The following is a 22,325-nucleotide window of genomic DNA, read 5'->3' as shown; positions in this document are numbered from 1 at the left end:
GGACGGAAGTCCTCCATTTCAACAGCCGGTGCACGGTGCACGGAATTTCTGTAATATTTTGGCAAATAAATAACTTTTATAATTTTTTATAATTGTTAATGGATTCTAACTCATGTCTTAAAGGTTTTACCTCAAATATTCTCAAAAATTCACAATTTTTTCTGATTCGATTTAGCATTTTTTTTCGACAATATTTAAATAATTTGTACAATTTTATGAATTTTTAAACTGCTTTTAACCAATTTGAAACAAAAAAAAAGTTAAAATTACCCATCAAAAATATGAAAAAGCGTCCCAGCAAAAAAAGCGTCGCCAAAAAAGTAATGAAAATGTTCTTTTTAGATCCGGAAGTAGTGCAAAATTGATGCAGAAGCGATGAATTTAACATGGTCTTGTCATAGGACGGAAGTCCTCCATTTCAATAGCTGTTGCACTGAATTTGCATCACTTCGTTGGGTGTGATCCGAATTCAATGTTTTGGATGTAAATTAAAAAATTCTGTGATATTTTGTCAAATAAATAATTTTTTAAATTTTTTATAATTTTTAATGGACTCTAACGCTTGACCTCAAATATTTTCAAAAATTCACAATTTTTTCAGATTGGATTTAGCATTTTTTTCGACAAAATTTAAGTAATTTGTACCATTTTATGAATTCTTACTCTGTTTTTAACCTATTTGAAATAAAAAAGTTAACATTATCCATTCAAAATATGAAAAAATCTAGTTATACAAAAATTGAATTAAAAGAACTTCCTGTGTAGTTAAAATAAAGAATGTCATTGGGAGTACATCTTTTGGAAGTGCTTTTAAAGTTGTGCCTTTGGAAGAACTTCCAAATTTTTTTGCTGGGATGTTATTAAAAATTGAATGAAAAGAACTTCCTGGGTAGTTAAAATAAAGAATATCATTGGAAGTACATCTTTTGGAAGTGCTTTTAAAGTTGTGCCTTTGGGAGAACTTCCAAATTTTTTTGCTGGGTAGGATCAAACCTCTGCAACGAATACGTATGGCACTAAAAACATTCTTGCAATTTTGAACTCCAAATTGTAAATTGTAATAAGCTAAGACACAAACCAGACAGATTTAGCCGCGCACCGAATGGGTTAATTGAGTTATGCTAAGGCGACCAAAAATTGTTGTATATATTTTGACTACTTTGGACCAATATTAAATTAACTAAGCGACAAATTTGATGTTATAATAAACACAATAACGATTGAGATATTGTAGAAATAAAACCGCACTAATGGATCCTTAATTTTTATAAATTCAGGCCACTGTGCCAAACTGCCAAGGATATTTTGATATCAGGAGAAAAGTCGTAACGTGTACTTTATGGCTAAAAGTTTTTATATTTTAAATCTACCCACAAAGTTGTGTTTTATCCAAGTTAATAGGAAATTACGGACTATGATAGAAATATAAAGAAAACTAGCCCACTGTGCAATCCTGCCCAGGATATTTTAGTATCAGGAGAAAGGGCGTGATGTGTACTTTAAGGCTAAATGGTTTCTATATTCAATACCAATCCAGAAATTTGTGTTTTGTCCAATTTTATGCAAAACTGCAAACTACGTCCGAAATATAAAGAAAAATGTCCCACTGTGCAAAACTGCCCAGGATATTTTGGTATCAGGAGAATATGGTCGCTATATTGGTAGAATTCTTCCGCAAAATGGTAATCTTTCTTGTTAAATCTCTATAAAAATAAAATTTTGACAATAAATTCTATAGAAATAAAATTTTGAGAAAACTTCCATAGAAATAAAATTTTGAGAACATTTTTTATAGAAATAATATTTTGAAAAAAAAATTCTATACAAATACAATTTTGACAAAATTTTCTATAGAAATAAAATGTTGACAAAATTTTCTACAGAAATAAAGTTTTGACAATAATTTCTATAGAAATAATTGTTTGGTAGATTTGTGGTAGTCTTCAAATTTTGTTAGATTTTTTTGGCACGAGTGGTAACTGTTGTTACCACACATTGTTAAAGATCAAGCCTTGCCGGCTTCTAATTTCCTCCTCTAGAGCCACCAAAATGTAAAAATTATTAGAAATTGTGTTGAGTGAAAATGTCCCTACATTGTGGCCCTACGTCCCTACAAGACGCTAAATATTAGAAAAACCCTACATATAGGGAATTTCCCCTACTTCTAGCAACACTGCACCCAGAGAAGGAATATGATCACCTCAACCATGTTTCAAAAGCAAAATGTTATTTTTGAATGGTGACCATGTAACATGTTTGTCGCAACCATGTTATTTTCTCGGAGGTTACGTGTCTGATTTCGGCAAGCATATTATTTTTGGCGAGAAAAGAACATTTTTGTCATAAACATGTTACATGGTCACCATCCAAAAATAACATTTTGCTCTTGAAACATGGTTGAGGTGATCATATTCCTTCTCTGCGTGTGGCTGTGTTGATATTGCACCTACGCAGTTAGTATGCCACTAATATTGAGCCCATTATTAAAAAAGAGAAAATCGTTCAATTAGTGTGGGTAATAAATCCAAATTTGTAAAAATCGAGCAATATTCTTATGTAAGAGCTACAAGTACGTATAAATACGATTGGCTTGTACATAAAAATTTGAAATTTGAGTAACATTGGTTAATAAATAAGAGTACTATGGCCAAATTTGGGAAAATAGAGCGATGCATATATATGGAAATCTGAACCAATTTGCATAATATATTGCGGGTTTGATTAATACCAAAAAAGGTTACCTTGCAGCATTGCCAGAATTGTTTCACCAAAAACCGCTAGATTTGCCCAAAAAAATAGCTAAAAAAGCTAAAAAATGCTAAAAAATAGCTAGAAAAAAAGCTAAATTTTTTTTGTATCAAAAGTCATAATTTTTGATTGAAATTTAACAAACTTAAAGGCTTTATTTCACTTACAATGCATATTATTTTCATTTTAATTCCACTTCTGTGAGACTGTAACAATATCCAAGGCATATTAGCTCTGTTTGCGTATTCGATACATTTTGATTACTATCACTAATTTTTTACTGGAAGTCCTTCGTTTTGTGGGAGCTACCTTCCCAACACCTCTATTTTATTTACTTGTTATTTGGTAAAAAAATGATTTGTCATTTTTTTAAATAAAGTTTTAGTTTGCTTTTGAAATTGTGAAAAATTCGAAATACATTACTTTTATTTAAATTGTAGAAAATACCTACAGTTTACATTTCCCAGTAAAAACATTTTCCTTTTCTTCATGAGCTATCAAAGTGCTTTAAAAACGTGCTAACGCCAACTTAAATTTCCAAATTCAGACTCGACTTCAAGTAGAAATTATTGTATATATACGTTTTTAAAATAAAGTGTTGAAAAACATCTTCTATTTTTGAACGCTATTTTGGTTTGTGGTTAAGATGCAAAAACTCCTCACATTTAAAGACTATTTCATTAATTCTTCCTTCTTTCATGAAAACATACCCATTTTTAAATTGAATCACTTAATTATAAGGACAAAACGATTTTATCGTCTTTTGGACAAGGAAAACAGTTTATATAAAAGAAATTCACAAATGCTATTATAACCAAAATTCGCGTTCGTATTTTAAGGAGACGACAATATTTTTTCAGTGCACAAAGCTATTCACATTTACTATTTTAATTTAGTAATATCGTAATGACTTTAGAATATTATAATAACATAAAAAGGATAAACGAGTCAAATGATAATATTCCCAATAATTTACTGACAGTTTATCCAACAAATTTGTATGGTAATAGTAGATTTAAAGTTTACGATAACTTTTATGTATATAATGAAAAAACTTTACAACAAGGTGTATTTGCTACAAAAATGCCCGCATAATGGCTGGACTCATTATTAATGTTTCAACTGAGCTTTGAAATATGTGGAAATCCTTATACTTGCAGCAAGGCTTAGATAAAAACGCCGATTTATCCATATTTCAATAGAAACATGTCGAAAATAAAAAAAGGCAAAAATAGCTAAAAGGGTCATGAAAAAAGCCAGAAAAAAAGCTAAAAGCTAAATGCCTTTTTTTCCCGCTAAACGTCTTCAAAAAAAGCCAAATCTAGCGGGAAACAAGTATATACGGCCGTAAGTTCGGCCAGGCCGAAGCTTATGTACCCTCCATCATGGATTGAGTAGAAACTTCATCTAAACACTGCCATCCACAATCGAATTACTTAAGTTGCAGTAACGCTTGCCGATGGCAAGGTATCTTAAAACCTCCTAACACCATCTTCTAAATTGTATGTAAGTCCATACGTGGTATATATTAAATCAAAAAAGATCGATCCAATACGTATATAATTAAGTTTGACAAAGTAGACATCAAATTTTGACAAAATTTTCTACAGAAATTAAATTTTAACAAAATTTTCTATAGAAATAAAATTTTCACAAAATTTTCTATAGAAATAAACTTTTGACAAAATTTTCTATAGAAATAAAATCTTGGTAGATTATTTTTGGCTCGAGTGGCAACCATGATTATGAACCGAATAAAATTTGAACAAAATTTTCTATAGAAATAAAATTTTGACAAAATTTTCTATAGAAATAAAATTTTGACAATGATGAAAATTTTATTATGAACCGAATAAAATTTTAACAAGATTTTCTCTAGAAATAAAATTTTGACAAAATTTTCTATAGAAATAAAATTTTCCATAGAAATAAAATTTTGGTACATTATTTTTGGATATAGTGGCAACCATGATTATGAACCGATATGGACCAATTTTTGTGTGATTGGACCAATTTTGGTATGGTTGTTAGCGACCGGATCGAATGAATTTTGCTCCTCCAAGAGGCTCCGGAGATCAAATCTGGAGAATGTTTTATATGGGGGCTAAATATAATTATGGACCGATATGGACCAATTCTGGCACGGTTGTTAAAGATCTTATACTAACACCATGTTCCAAATTACAACCGGATTGGATGAAATTTGCTTCGCTTGGAGACTTCGCAAGCCAAATCTGGGGATCGGTTTATATGGGGGCTATATATAATTATGAACCGATGTGGACCAATTTTTGCATGGTTGTTAGAGACCATATACCAACACCATGTTCCAAATTACAACCGGATTGGATGAAATTTGCTTCGCTTGGAGACTTCGCAAGCCAAATCTGGGGATCGGTTTATATGGGGGCTATATATAATTATGAACCGATGTGGACCAATTTTTGCATGGTTGTTAGAGACCATATACCAACATCATGTACCAAATTTCAGCCGTATCGGATGAAATATGCTTCTCTTAGAGGCTCCACAAGCCAAATCTGGGGATCGGTTTATATGGGGCTATATATAATTAAGGACCGATATGGACCAATTTTTGCATGGTTGTTAGAGACCATATACCAACACCATGTACCAAATTTCAGCCGGATCGGATGAAATTTGCTTCTCTTTTAGGCTCCGCAAGCCAAATCTGGAGATCGGTTTATATGGGGGCTATATATAATTATGAACCGATGTGGACCAATTTTTGCATGGTTGTTAGAGACCATATACCAACACCATATACCAAATTTCAGCCGGATCGGATGAAAAATGCTTCTGTTAGAAACTCCACAAGCCAAATCTGAGGGTCCCTTTATATGGGGGCTATACGTAAAAGTGGACCGATATGGCCCATTTTCAATACCATCCGACCTACATCGATAACAACTACTTGTGCCAAGTTTCAAGTCGATAGCTTGTTTCGTTCGGAAGTTAGCGTGATTTCAACAGACGGACGGACGGACGGACGGACATGCTTAGATCGACTCAGAATTTCACCACGACCCAGAATATATATACTTTATGGGGTCTTAGAGCAATATTTCGATGTGTTACAAACGGAATGACAAAGTTAATATACCCCCATCCTATGATGGAGGGTATAAAAAGCCTTGTGCAAAATTTGAGTAAGATCAGTTAAGAAATGAGGCCTCTATGGTCAAAAATAAGGTTATTAGGGGCGAATTTTATACATATATCTACATCTGAACCGATTTCGATGAAATTTTGCACATACCGTTAGTACTATAGGGGACTGGATCTAGCCAACTTTGAGTAAGATCGGTTAATAAATAAGGGTTCTATGGGCAAATTTGAGAAAATCGGGCTATACATATATATGGGAGCTATATCTAAATCTGAACCGATTTCGATGATTTTTTGCACATATAGTTAGTGCTATAGAAGATTACATTTAGCCAACTTTGAGTAAGATCGGTTGATAAATAAGGGTTTTATGGCCCAATTTAGAAAAATCAGGCGGTACATATATATGGGAGCTATAGCTAAATCTGAACCGATTTCGACGATTTTTTGCACATATAGTTAGTGCTATAGAAGATTACATTTAGCAAGCTTTGAGTAAGATCGGTTGATAAATAAGGGTTTTATGGCCAAATTTAGAAAAATCGGGCGATACATATATATGAGAGCTATATCTAAATCTGAACCGATTTGGATGAAATTTTGCAGGCTTGAAGTGCGGTGAAAAAGATTACCTTTTGCCAAATTTGGTGACGATCCGTTTGAAAAAAAGCGCAACGTGACCCCATTTGTCGAAATCGGGCCATACATATATATGGGAGCTATATCTAAATTTGATCCGATTTCTTCCAAATTCAATAGCGTTCGTCCTTGTGCCTAAAAACTCCCTGTACCAAATTTCATCAAAATCGGTTAATAATTGCGACCGGAATCCTGTGAACAACAAATACATGGACAGACGGATGGACGGACACCAAGCGCTAGATCGACTCAGGAGGTGATTCTGAGTCGATCGGAATATATTTTATGGGGTCTAAAATCAATATTTGTGGTAGGCACATTTTTTGGCAGATCAAACTTATTATACCCTAACAACTATGTGGTTTAGGGTATAAAAAGAGGGAATCGCTCAATTAGTTGTGGGTAATAAATCCAAATTTGTAAAGAGGGCAATATTATTTTGTAAGAGCTACGTGTAAGTCTAAATACGATCGGCTAGTATATCAAAATTTGAAATTTGAGTAACATTGGTTAATAAATAAGAGTATTGTGACCAAATTTGGGAAAATTGAACGATGCATAATATGGGAGCTATATCTAAATCTGAACCAATTTGTATAATATTTTGCAGGTGTAATTGATATCACAGACGGTTACCTTGTGCAAAATTTGAGTACGATCAGTTAATAAATGAGGCCTCTAAATAAGGTTATTATGGCGATACATATATATGGAAACTATATCTTAATCTGAACCAATTTCGATGAAATTTTGGACATACATTTAGTGATATAGAAGATTACATTTAGCCAAATTTGAGTATAATCGGTTGATAAATAAGAGATTTACGGCTAAATTTGGCTAAATCTGAACCGATGATTTTTTTTTGCACACATTATTAGCATAAATTATTAGACTAAGCTAAGTTTGAGTAAGATTGGTTGACAAATAAGCGTTTTATGACTTAATTTGGCAAAATCGGGTGATCCATATATATGGGAGCTATATTTAATAAAATTTTGTCAACCGATTTCGATAAAATTTTGCTTAAAGGGTGATGCAAAAGATTACTTTGACGACAATGGGTTAGTAAAAAAAGTGCAACGTGACCCCATTTATCAAAATCGGGCGATACATATATATGGGAGCTATATCTAAAATTGATCCGATTTTATGATATTTTTGACAAGTAATGCAGCGTCTTTTTGTTTTAACGGATTGTTTTTTAACGTCAAAAGAGAACTCTTCTTTCAGTGTATGACCTATATATCAGAAAAACAAAATCTCTGTAGTCTAATTTCGAATATGCCATATCTGGCCTTGCTATTAATCATAATGTATCACAATGTCTAATTATGTTGCATGTTTCGGCATTTTCTTTGATTGCTTCTCTATCATTTCTCCTAGTTCATTTAATCGTCTAACATATTGTATGAATGGAATAAAAGATGTTTTATTAGATGCTCATTAATGAATAGATATAGCTGGTGTGGATGGCCAAAGGAAGTTTTTGTTATTTGCTCCATGCCAGGTGAGCTTTAAATGAATTCTAATGCTTGCTTGGTCAAACATCCTGGGATACTTTTCGCAACAACTTTTATAATTGGATTTTATGTTAAGGGCAGAAGTTAATTAACTACAGCATTAAAGAGGATTGCTACAACGTGACCATGACTACTATGCTAGTAAAGAGGTTTTAGTAATTTGTAAAAAAAAATTGAAAATTTCATAGATATCGTTTACGAATAACGAAATTTGTTAGTTGACACAGCATAAATTCTGCTTAAAAAAGGAAAGCAGTGACTATTTGCTGATATTGCCAACATTGTCTGCTATTTCTAAATAACCCAGCAAAACAAGGGCCGCCAAAAAAGTATTAAACATATTGAATTTCCCATTAAAAATATTAAATAAAAAAGTATTAAACATATTGAATTTCCTATTAAAAATATGAAAAAAGCGAGTTATAAAACATTGACTCAAATGAACTTCCTGTGCAGTTAAAATAAAGAACATCTTTGGGAGGACATTTTTGAAAGTGCTTTTATAGCTGTGTCTTTAGAAGAACTTCCAAATAATCATAAACATGTCTTAGTTGGCTGAACTAGAGTATATCGTAAAAAGCCTCCAACATGGATTGCATAGAAACGTCTATTAATGACTGTCATCTATAATCGAATTACTTGACCTGCGGAAACAATTGCCGATGGCAAGGTAGATTAAAGCTTCCTAATATGGTCTTCTGAAGTTTAAGTTTGTCCACATGGAGTCTACCGTGGTGCAATGGTTAGCATGCCCGCCTTGCATACACAAGGTCATGGGTTCGATTCCTGCTTCGACCGAACACCAAAAAGTTTTTCAGCGGTGGATTATCCCACCTCAGTAATGCTGGTGACATTTCTGTGGGTTTCAAAGCTTCTCTAAGTGGTTTCACTGCAATGTGGAACGCCGTTCGGACTGGGCTATAAAGAGGAGGTCCCTTGTCATTGAGCTTAACATGGAATCGGGCAGCACTCAGTGATAAGAGAGAAGTTCACCAAGTCGATAGCTTTTTCGTTCGAAAATTGGAGTGATTTCAACAGACGGACGGATGGACATCCTTAGGTCGATTCAGAATTTCACCATGGCTACAAATATTAATCTCATAAGTATATTAATCTCACAATAATATCGTAATAAAAAGGAAATATATTTATAGTATATCCATACTCAAATATTGGATTTTAAATTAACCTATATCGACTTCGATATATGTACTATATATACCTGAAAATATGTTCACTTGGTTTTTGTATTTGTACATACTACATATTATTGGTCAAGTTATCATTTATGGAAAATATTATATTAGGCCAGATTATTTTATATGTTCCTGTGTAAAAATTCATTCACCCGAACGGAAACATGTATAGTCAGGCGTGTATAGATTTGTATCAGAAGATTTCTTTTCAATGACTCAATTGATCAAATTCCCCAGCAAAAAAAAGAGTTTCCAAAAAAGTAGATTGGATCCACAATTTGTGATCCAGAAGTAGTGCAAACTTGGATCATATCCAATTAATTGTACATGGGCTTGTCATAGGACGGAAGTATTCCATTTTTTGATCCATTGCATTGCTTTAGAAGTTATGCCTTGGAAGTTCATTTGGATGAAGAAATTTAGAAATTCCAATTTCACTTTTTATTTTTATCTGTATTATTTGTTACTCTTTTATTTTTTTATTATACAATTTTTACGAATTGAAAAACTTCTTCGCTTCCCCCGGGGGTTAAGCCTGGGTCGGTTGGCATCATAACAGAACGCTTTAGCACACTCAGCTACAAAGGCCAATAAACACTATGCAAAACGTTTGTGATATGAACCTAATATGACACCACGGCATGACATTCTAATTACTTCCTGAGATGTTCTTTATTATTATGAATGAAAAAATAAAGAAAGCTGGTTCAAATCGGCAATTTTTTATTATTTTTTCCAAAAAAATATTTTTTTTTTATGTTATACATCGTTTTTATTTTGTTTTTTTTTTCGGTATATATTTTTGTATAAATATATTTTTTGCATTAAAAATCAACAAAACATTAAAAACTATAGTAATTTGCAAAACCTTCTTCACAGAACTTCCAAAGAAGTAAAAAGTTGCTTTTATACCCTCCACCATAGGATGGGGGTATATTAACTTTGTCATTCCGTTTGTAACACATCGAAATATTGGTGTAAGACCCCATTATTCTGGGTCGTGGTGAAATTCTGAGTCGATCTGAGCATGTCCGTCCGTCCGTCTGTTGAAATCACGCTAACTTCCGAACGAAACAAGCTATCGACTTGATGTTATTGATGTAGGTCGGATGGTATTGCAAATGGGCCATATCGGTCCACTTTTACGTAAAGCCCCCATATAAACGGACCCCCAAATTTGGCTTGCGATTGCTCTAAGAGAAGCAAATTTCATCCGATCCGGCTGAAATTTGGTACATGGCGTTAGTATATGGTCTCTAACAACTATGAAAAACTTGGTCCACATCGGTCCATAATTATATATAGCCCCCATATAAACCGATCCCCCGATTTGGCTTACGTAGCCTGTAAGAGAAGCAAATTTCATCCGATCCGAGTCGATCTGAGCATGTCCGTCCGTCCGTCTGTTGAAATCACGCTAACTTCCGAACGAAACAAGCTAATGACTTGAAACTTGGCACAAGTAGTTGTTATTCATGTAGGTCGGATGGTATTGCAAATGGGCCATATCGGTCCACTTTTACGTAAAGCCCCCATATAAACGGACCCCCAAATTTGGCTTGCGATTGCTCTAAGAGAAGCAAATTTCATCCGATCCGGCTGAAATTTGGTACATGGCGTTTGTATATGGTCTATAACAACTATGCAAAACTTGGTCCACATCGGTCCATAATTATATATAGCCCCCATATAAACCGATCCCCGATTTGGCTTGCGGAGCCTCTAAGAGAAGCAAATTTCATCCGATCCTTAATCTCTTTGTCTATAAAGCTCGAATAAAAATAAATTATTAATAGAATCGTTCATTTGAAAGGTAGTCGTTTCTTTCAATGTCATGATAAGATAAAAAGAGAATGATTTAATTACGGAAAATTCTCGTTACTCCACACTGAAAAAAAAAACAATAATAATGTCGTGAGGCCAATGAATTCACGTTCTTAAATTGCGAATGTGAATACGAAAGACGTATTTCTCTGCTACAGAATTTGGTTACTTGTCCAAAAGTCAATAAGGTTTGCAATGAAGTCGTTTTGTTTTTAAACTTAAGGGATTTGACCATAAAATTAGGTATCCTTCCATAAAAGAAATTTTTGTTTCACTAAGGTCAACTAGGCTTTAATAATTCTGAAAAAATTTTCAAAGTTAATGCAATAGTCCTTAAATTTGTTGACTTTTTGTATCTTTACTACAAACCGAAAAAGCGCTAAAAATAGGACATAGGTTTCAACTCTTTACCTTAAACTTGTTTTGTAGTTAAAACATGGCATACTTCCTAGTCGAGTCTTGTTTTCGTAACAAGATCACATGAAGAAACAAGTATATACGGCCGTAAGTTCGGCCAGGCCGAAGCTTATGTACCCTCCATCATGGATGGCGTAGAAACTTCATCTAAACACTGCCATCCACAATCGAATTACTTAAGTTGCGGTAACGCTTGCCGATGGCAAGGTATCTTAAAACCTCCTAACACCATCTTCTAAATTGTATGTAAGTCCAACGATCCAACGTATATAATTCAGTTTGACAAAGTAGACATAAAATTTTGACAAAATTTTCTACAGAAATAAAATTTTAACAAAAATTTTCTATAGAAATAAAATTTTCACAAAATTTTCTATAGAAATAAAATCTTGGTAGGTTATTTTTGGCACGAGTGGCAACCATGATTATGAACCGAATAAAATTTGAACAAAATTTTCTATAGAAATAAAATTTTGATAAAATTTTCTATAGAAACAAAATTTTGACAATGATGAAAATTTTATTATGAACCGAATAAAATTTTAACAAAATTTTCTCTAGAAATAAAATTTTGACAAAATTTTCTATAGAAATAAAATTTTGGTAGATTATTTTTGGCTCTAGTGGCAACCATGATTATGAACCGATATGGACCAATTTTTGTGTGATTGGACCAATTTTTGTATGGTTGTTAGCGACCATGTACTAACACCACATGCCTAATTTGAACCGGATCGGATGAAGTTTGCTCCTCCAAGAGGCTCCGGAGGTCAAATCTGGAGAATGTTTTATATGGGGGCTATATATAATTATGGACCGATATGGACCAATTCTGGCACGGTTGTTAAAGATCATATACTAACACCATGTTCCAAATTACAACCGGATTGGATGAAATTTGCTTCTCTTGGAGACTTCGCAAGCCAAATCTGGGGATCGGTTTATATGGGGGCTATATATAATTATGAACGGATGTGGACCAATTTTTGCATGGTTGTTAGAGACCATATACCAACATCATGTACCAAATTTCAGCCGGATCAGATGAAATTTACTTCTCTTTGAGGCTCCGCAAGCCAAATCTGGGGATCGGTTTATATGGGGGCTATATATAATTATGGACCGATGTGGACCAATTTTTGCATGATTGTTAGAGACCATATACCAACACCATGTACCAAATTTCAGGCGGATCGGATGAAATTTGCTTCTCTTTGAGGCTCCGCAACTCAAATCTGGGGATCGGATTATATGGGCGCCATATATAATTATGGACCGATGTGGACCAATTTTTGCACGGTTGTTGGAGACCATATACAAATACCATGTACCAAATTTCAGCCGGATCGGATACAATTTGCTCCTCTTTGAGGCTTCGCAAGCCAAATCTGGAGATCGGTTTATATGGGGTCTATATATAAATATGGACCGATGTGGACCAATTTTTGCATGGTTGTTAGAGACCATATACCAACATCATGTACCAAATTTCAGCCGGATCAGATGAAATTTACTTCTCTTTGAGGCTACGCAAGCCAAATCTGGGGATCGGTTTATATGGGGGCTATATATAATTATTGACCGATGTGGACCAATTTTTGCATGATTGTTAGAGACCATATACCAACACCATGTACCAAATTTCAGCCGGATCGGATGAAATATGCTTCTCTTAGAGGCTCCACAAGCCAAATCTGGGGATCGGTTTATATGGGGGCTATATATAATTATGGACCGATGTGAACCAATTTTTGCATGGTTGTTAGACACCATATACCAACACCATATACCAAATTTCAGCCGGATCGGATGAAATATGCTTCTGTTAGAGGCTCCACAAGCCAAATCTGAGGGTCCCTTTATATGGGGGCTATACGTAAAAGTGGACCGATATGGCCCATTTTCAATACCATTTGACCTACATCGATAGCAACTACTTGTGCCAAGTTTCAAGTCGATAGCTTGTTTCGTTCGGAAGTTAGCGTGATTTCAACAGACGGACGGACGGACGGACGGACATGCTGAGATCGACTCAGAATTTCACCACGACCCAGAATATATATACTTTATGGGGTCTTAGAGCAATATTTCGATGTGTTACAAACGGAATGACAAAGTTAATATACCCCCATCCTACACGCAAAAAAATAATTCTTTCCTCCCAAACGAAATTTTAGACAAACAAAGTTCGTTTCTGATTTGCTTTTCGCTGTAAGGAAGTGTATTTGGAAGAAAAGTATATACTTTTTGTGATAAACGTTTATTCTTTTCCAGGATGTAAAAACAATTCCATAAAGACAAACTCAAAAAAACATTGTTTTCATGCTAATTGCATTTTCCCTCACATCTTTCTCACATCCACGATGTTTTTTAGTTCTTAACACCTTTTCCTGTAATACCAACAATGTAGAAGAAATTATACGATTTTATAAATTTTTAAATTTTTTTCCCTTTCGCCTGGACGGAGAATCGAACCGCGGACCATGCACTTTGTAAGCCAACACACTAACCACAGAGCTATGTACCTGTTATGGTCATCAATAGATAAATATCCATATAAGTTATATTTATATAGCATAGCTTGCGGCGCCCACGAACCGAATAAACAAAGTTTATTTAACAGAAACAAACATTTAGTTTGGCACCATGGAGCAGTGGTTGCTACGTCCGACTTGCATGCTAAGGGTCATGGGTTCGATCCCTGCTTCGACCAAAGTTTTTTTGTTTTTTTTTTTTTTTTACATATATTCCAGATATGTTCGGAAGATTCCGAAAAAATGTTCAATATTACATTGTAGTATATTAAATTTTGAACTGTAAAATGTGTCTTATTAAAGACCTAAAGTCACAAAAGAACAGTGTTTGATATAAACGAAATGGACTGTGTTGTTGTTTCAAAAATAACTTTTTTTTATTGAAAAAATAAAATTTTTGTAACAAACGAATTTTTTTGGTGATAAAAGTTTAAAATTTTCGAAGCAATTCAAAAAACTCTAACAAAAGAAAAACGTTTTCGGTACACGTTTTCCAAACGTTTTTTTTCTTTGTGTGTATGATGGAGGGTATAAAAAGCTGAAAAAACGAATACATTCAAATTTGTTTCCTAGAATCAAGTACGCAAAACTCAAATTTAAGAGGGAATTGTTCCTCAAAGGTGTCCATACTCCAATTCTCCGTTTCTTTAGCTCGTTATCAATTCAAAAGTCATTAGTGTAAAGGCAAAATCTTTGAAAATGGGCATGCTTTCATTGTAGGATGACGATAATTTCTTACTACTCAAAGTAATGTTCTAAATTCCCCGTTGTCATTGTTAATCTTACCTATATTTAATTCTATATTATAGTCTATACGGCCTCATGTTCATTTGTGTAATTTATGCAGTTACACATCTGTTCAATTTTTACGACTTGAGTATATGCTGCAGTATGTATTTCATATCAATGCAAATGAGGCAACTATAAAGAGAAAGGGTTTTAAATAATATTTCTTCTCAAGGGAAGCAAGCCGAGTATATTGCATTTTTAAAAAGGCTTGAGTTGAAAATGAAAAAATTAAGTTTTAATCCAATACTATAATAATATCATGCTTGGATACTATCAATGAGAACACTTAAGAACGGTGTTAAGTTCGTCCCGGCAGAATATCCTTCAATAATTATTTATACATAAAGGATATTGTTTATAGTAAGGCATTCATATAAAAAGCCTTTGATTGCTTAAATTTCGTGATAGCTCATTGAATATTCATTGAACTTGCACTAAATCTTTTTTACGAACACCAATAGGATGATGATAATAAGTTTGCCATTCCATTTGTAACACATAAAGAAATAATAAGAAGATGTCCGTCTGCGCACCTGTCTGTTGTAATCAATAATGGAGTGACCGTTCTCAAATATAACACAGGTTTTTTTGTAGTTCACAAGCACTTCCAGGTTTTGATATAGCCCTCATATAAAACCAGAAAAAAAATTTTGGAAGTTATTCTAAAGGCACAATTTTAAAAACAATTCCAAAAATGTCTTCCCAAACTACATCGGAAGTTCTTTTAATTTAATGTTTATATATCTCGCGTCTTTCCCATTTTGAAGGGGTAATTTTAATTTTTATTGTTTCAAATAAGTTAAGAACAGAGTATGAATTAATTAAGTATAACAAACTATTTTAATTTTGTCGAAAAAAATGTTAAGTCCATTCTAGGTTAAAGGTTAGGTTAAATTGGTAGCCCGATTAAGATTCAGGCTGACTTAGACTATTCAGTCCATAAATCCATTCTAGAAAAATAGTGAATATTTGAAAATATTTGAGGTCCAACGATTCGGATAAACTTTAGAATGCATTAAAAATCATAAATATGTGTCAACATTTTGAGTAATTGACTTTATAAATATAATAATGATTTACTCAGGTTTTGTTATAAGTAATATAATTTAATTGACCTTATAGGCTTTGTATTACGGAGTTTTTGAAATAAATAAATAAATAAATACAATTATTTATGTTATTTGGCAAAATATTAAAATTTTTTTTGTTTAATTCACATCCAAAACACTGAATTCAGATCACACTTTAAAAAGTGATGCGAATTCAGTGCATCGGCTGTTGAAATGGTGGACATCCATCCTATGACAAATTGATCGCTTCTGCGCCAATTTTGCACTACTTCCGGATCCAAAAAGAACATTTTCACTATCCAATGTGAGCTAAAAATGTTTGCTGATTTGACTGCGGCGACGAATTCTTTTTTGATTTCTGTCAAACATTTGCCTATATAGAAAAATTTTTCACCAAAATACATAGAAAAGTTTTTCACCAAAATATTGCCAAAAAATTTTAATTGAATTTTCAATGACTCTATTAATCAGGTTCCTTAATCTAAATCTGTCCATAAAGCTCGATTAATAATTGTAAAATTAGATATAATGCATTTTGACGTTAATTGCCTGTTTCGGTACAGGCTAACATGAAATACAATATTTTCAAAAGTATTTAATTAAAAATTTAATTGATTCAACAATTATTTTGATTAATTAAAAAATAATAGTATCAATTAATTGTTTAATTGACCTCGGCGATTGTTACTATCATTTCTGTGATTGACGACATTCCTATTAAAAATTAATTGGATCAATTAATTTCGTGATTGAACTCAAAAAATATTTTGATTTCAATTTGCATTATCTCTTCACTCTATCAATTTTTCTGGCTCTTCTCCCCAAATTTGGAAGCTTTCGTCCCCAAAAATCTCCAATTTAAAGCAAACCTCCTCACAAAAATCCACAATACAATTTTGACTAGTTTTTATGAAAAAAAAAAAGAAATAGGCCCTGCATTAAAAAAATTGGTAATAATTTAAAAATTGAAAAAATATAAAATTTATTCTCATATCAGCTTGCGAGCTGCAATAAGATAAAGATTTCGAAAGCCAACTCCAGGAGACCGGTGACTATTTTCCAAATGTTCGAAAAATGATAATGGGAGTTCGGTCATCATGTATTTATGGAAGAAAATTTATTTCTGAATACTCAAGTAATAAAATTGGGTGATAGATAAATATGAAGGAGAAACATCTTCATCATTTCTACATTTATGAAATATATTGTCCACATAAGTGATGAACATTGATGAGAGGACAATATTTAGGCCCGAGTCCTCACGTAATGACTTGATTCATTTTGGCCCCAAAATAAAATCCTGTGTCCGTTTCTAGTCAAAATGCTTCATTTGCACCCTTTTGTATCATTTTTAATAATGTAGAAATTAGGGCTGTCATCCGGGATAAGTTCCATTCCAAAATCCCGAGATTTTCAGGATGAAATTTGTGGCTTTTTAGCATTATTTATTAACAAACTGGAGTCTTCATTCAGTGCAAAGGGCCCTTAGATTTCATACCTGACAAATTGAGTTAATAACAAGTATATACGGCCGTAAGTTCGGCCAGGCCGAAGTTTATGTACCCTCCACCACAGATTGCGTAGAAACTTCTTCCAAACACTGCACACAGAAAACAGATAGGTTGAAAATCGATTATTGTAACGAAAATTCTACATTTACAATCAAATCACAGTTGTGTCATTCATTTTACTTTATTTACAATCGTTATTTCGTTCCTTCTACCATCTGTTGTTTGTAATACAAGACAATTAGTTGTCTAAACTAAATGCTTCTCCTTTGAAAATTTTTGATCGAATTCGATAGGCACGACCAACCTTATAAAGCCTTTGTAACTGACATTTAGTAGTCAGCACTTTCATTTGGTACTCACAGCCGAATTCCTTTGAACATATTTTTGAAATGTCAATAAAATTATTACCATCAACGTTGAAGAATAGTGTGTTTTTTTTTTAATTTCAAATAACTACAACTGAAAACAAAATATTTCTTATTCATTTCGAAGTTTATCTGCCTCATCCGTAGGCTGCCTATAAAATATTGTCGTGAACAACTCGCGCCGTGCGAAACTGGCCTTGGTACACTATATTGGCTGTGAAACTAAAATAATACACAGCAATATTGGCTATATTGCAAACAAATAGCTTCAAGGCACTCAAAGCTGCGGTGCGCATTCTCAATATGGAATAATTTCATAGTGTTTAACACGGCGGCTCTGAAACAATCCATCTCTACATCTACCTTATATATATGAAACCCCAAGAAAGTGACCATCAGGGATAGGTTCGTATGTCGTTTTTAAAACTCCACACTAATTTCTTTACTTAATTTATTGTGTGTTTTAGACGGGCTATAGACAGTTCGGAAACCATCTATAAATACTAATATGCAAAGAGTACCAAAGATTTAGCTCCATTATCTGTCGATTCCATAATCTATTCATGCTGGAGGGTATACTTTTAAGGGTGAACATTTTTTAGAATGTATTAATATATTGTATTTAAGTATATGTACCTTCCTATCATCTACAAAATATAAATAAAATGCAGTATTTTGTGGGGTTATTCAATTCGGTCATGGTGCTTTAAAGTTGGAAGATATAACCAAATGAAGAAGGGAGCAACGACCAATTTCATCTTCTGACACAACCAACTCCATATATAGTATTAGTTGGGTTTCCCATCATTCGATTGAGTCGACCGAATTTGTTGGGTGTCACAACTACCAACTGGTAGTTGCTACAACTGCCAAAAGGAGGTTGGCAAAAAATTCGATTGTCACAACCAATTTGTATTCTCTGTGTGCCATTCACAACCGAATTACTTAAGTTTCGGTAACGCTTGCCGATGGCAAGTTATCTTATAACCTCCTAACACCGTCTTCTAAATTGTATGTAAGTCCATATATATTAAATCCAAAAAGATCGATCAAATACGTTATAATTCAGTTTGACAAAATTTACTATGGACATAAAATTTTGACAAAATTTACTATAGACATAAAATTTTGACAAAATTTCCTATAGAAAAAAAAAATTTTAACAAAATTTTCTATAGAAATAAAATTTTCAAAAAATTTTTTATACAAATAAAATTTTGAAACAATTTTCTTTAGAAATAAAATTTTGACAAAATTTCTACAGAAATAAAATTTTAACAAAATTTTCTTGTCTAGCCGTGCTCGACGTAAGACGTGTTTAAGGTGTGCTCTAACATTCCTATTGTTTAAGTTTAGAAAAAAAAATATACGACAAAATTATCTCCCACTAAAATAGTGAATATTTTTTTTACAATAACAATTCGTTAAGCCAACATAACAGCACAGTTGTCTGTCTGACTGATGTGCGCGCTCTATGTGCATGCCTCGAAAGGCAACAACAAACTAATTTAAAAAAAAAACTACATTCTATTCGTTACGATGAGCAATGAAAACAATAAAAACAACAACATCTGTGCTCTCAGTGGGAACCACGAAGGTATGAATCTAAGCGAGAGTAGCAGTGATGATGAAGAGAATTGGCAGCAGGTACCACTGAAGAGAAAATTTTAGCGGATCACCAACAATGTACAGTGGTAAGAGAGTGCACCATGATGATGAGACACCGACTACCTCAAATCGCTTTGATGCATTAGCTACAAATGAAGAGACTGAAGACGGCGAAATTGCCAGCAGAAATGTACCTAAACCCCCACCAATATTCATATGTTCATGATATAACTAAAATGATAAACAGTATAAGTAAAGTTATTAATAATACAGAATTTAACTTTAAATCTTTGCGTGATGGTCAAGTCAGACTTATGATAAAAACTGTTGATTCATATAGGGCTGTAGTGCGACATTTAGATAATGTTAAAATAAGCTATCATACTTTTCAGTTGAAACAAGAGAGAGCGTTTAGAGTTGTACTAAAGGGAATCCACCACTCCACACCTATCTCTGATATCAAAGCTATGCTTTTAAGTTTGGGGCACCAAGTTCGTAGTGTTCGTAACATTATCAGCAAAATATCTAAACAACCATTACCAATGTTCTTCATAGATTTGGATCCAAAAGAAAACAATAAGGATATTTATAAGATAACTTCTTTCTATAACGCTATTATAAAATTTGAACCCCCAAAAATTTTTGAAGATATTGTTCAATGCTTCAGGTGTCAAGAATATGGACACACTAAATCTTATTGCAGAAAAAAATTTAGATGCGTCAAATGTGGACAAGACCACCCCACAACAGAATGTAAAAAAGCCCCTGAAATTCCACCCAAGTGTGCTCTTTGCTCAGAGTCTCATACCGCCAACTACAAAGGTTGTATTGAATACCAAAAACGAGTTAGAGAAAAATCTTCTAAAATAAATACAAATAACTTTGGTCAAATTCAAACAAATAATCTAAGATATATTCCACCAAACAATGGTATGAACCAAAATCAATCATGAACGTATTCTCAAGCTGTTAGGGGCGAAGAACCTTCAATAAGTAATCAAAGCATTTTAGAAAAAATTGAAACAATGTTAGCTAAACAAATTGAGCTAACAAATACATTAATGAATATGATGTCACTGTTGATGAATAAAATATGCAACTAGACTTAGTTATTGTCGAATGGAATGCCAATGGTATTCTAAATCATTTAAATGAAATCGAAATTTTTCTAAAAGATAACTTTATAGACATACTCTTAGTCTCCGAAACACATTTTACCAACAAATCGTATTGCAACATAAGAGGTTATGATGTAGTGTATTCTAACCATCCTGACAACTCTGCGCATGGAGGTGCTGCAGTTATTATCAAATCGACAATAAAATACGAAGTTGCAGATCCTATATTACAGCCTTATCTACAGGCAGCTGGTGTCAAAATATTTTGCGACAATACAAACACATCCATTTATTCAGTTTACTTTCCACCTAAATTCAATCTGAAATGTGAGCAGTATGAGAGTTTTTTCACTAAACTCGGAAAAAAGTTTATTGTAGGAGGAGACTTTAATGCTAAGCATCAGTGGTGGGGCTCACGGCTTGCCAATCCTAAAGGAAAGGAGTTGTTAAAATGTATTATAAAACACAAATACAATACTCTTTCTACCGGAACTCCTACCTTCTGGCCTACCGATCCCAATAAAATACCCGATCTCCTAGATTTCTTTATATACGGGGGTATTCCTCAAACTTCATTGACAATAAAATCCTCTGAAGATCTTAGTTCAGATCATAGTCCGATATTCGTTAATTATGCTACACAATTTTGTCGTAAGTTGCCTGGTCGTAAGTTGATAACATCAAAAACAGATCTAACTCAGTTTCAAAATTGGATAGAAGATAATTTAAATTTGAATATTAGTATCAAGAGCTGTTCGGAGTTGGATGAAGCGGTAGAAAAGTTTACCACATTAATTCATGAAGCGGCTTTCATATCAACACCACAATCACAACCTAAAAACCGCTCATCATTTAATATTTCGAATGAAATAAGGCAACTAATACGAAAAAAGCGCCGACTAAGAAAAATCTGGTTTAGAACACGTAGACCTCAAGATAAGTCGGCACTGAATAGTGCTACCAAACATCTAAAGAAATGTATAAAGGATTATAAAAACGGTACTTTGAATGATTTTTTAAGAAACTTATATCCTGGTGACAGGAATGAATGTAACTTATGGAGAGCCACCAAATATTTGAAAAGGCCCAAAAAACGCAATCCACCTATAAGAAATTCTCTTGGATCGTGGTGCAGATCTGATGAGCAAAAAGCCGATGCATTCAAAACTTTTTTAGAAGATACATTTACTCCATTTAATCTTTGCCACCCAACAGAATCAAAAGAAACCATAGATTTTTTAGATGTAGCATGCCAAATGCATCGACCTATAAAACCCATTAAATTTTGTGAAGTAAAGAATGAAGTGAAACAGCTCAATTCAAAAAAGTCTCCAGGAGCTGATCTAATAGGTGGCAAGGAGATAAAGATGCTACCCAAAAAAGGGCTAATTTATATAACTCTCCTATTTAACTCCATATTAAGACTATCTTACTTCCCTTGTCATTGGCAGCTTGCAAAAATTATCATGGTGTTAAAACCCGGCAAAAAAGAAAATTAAGTCTCCTCTTACAGGCCCATAAGTCTTCTACCAACATTTTCGAAATTGTTTGAAAAACTTTTTCAGAAACGGTTGCTACCAGTATTGGAAAAATTAAATATTATTCCAGAACACCAGTTTGGATTTCGAACTTCCCATGGGACCCCTGAACAATGTCACAGAGTTGTGAAAGAAATACGTACCAGTCTAGAAAATAAAGAGTACTGCGTTGCCGCCTTCTTAGATGTGAAACAAGCTTTTGACCGTGTTTGGCACGAAGGATTACTTTACAAAATCAAGATTATGCTTCCATCTCCTTACTATCTTTTAATAAAATCTTATCTTGATAATAGGCATTTTTATGTTGATGTTAATA

Source organism: Haematobia irritans, chromosome 2 (assembly GCF_050003625.1).
Source record: "Haematobia irritans isolate KBUSLIRL chromosome 2, ASM5000362v1, whole genome shotgun sequence".
NCBI lineage: Eukaryota > Metazoa > Arthropoda > Insecta > Diptera > Muscidae > Haematobia > Haematobia irritans.
This window is presented reverse-complemented; position numbering follows the sequence as displayed.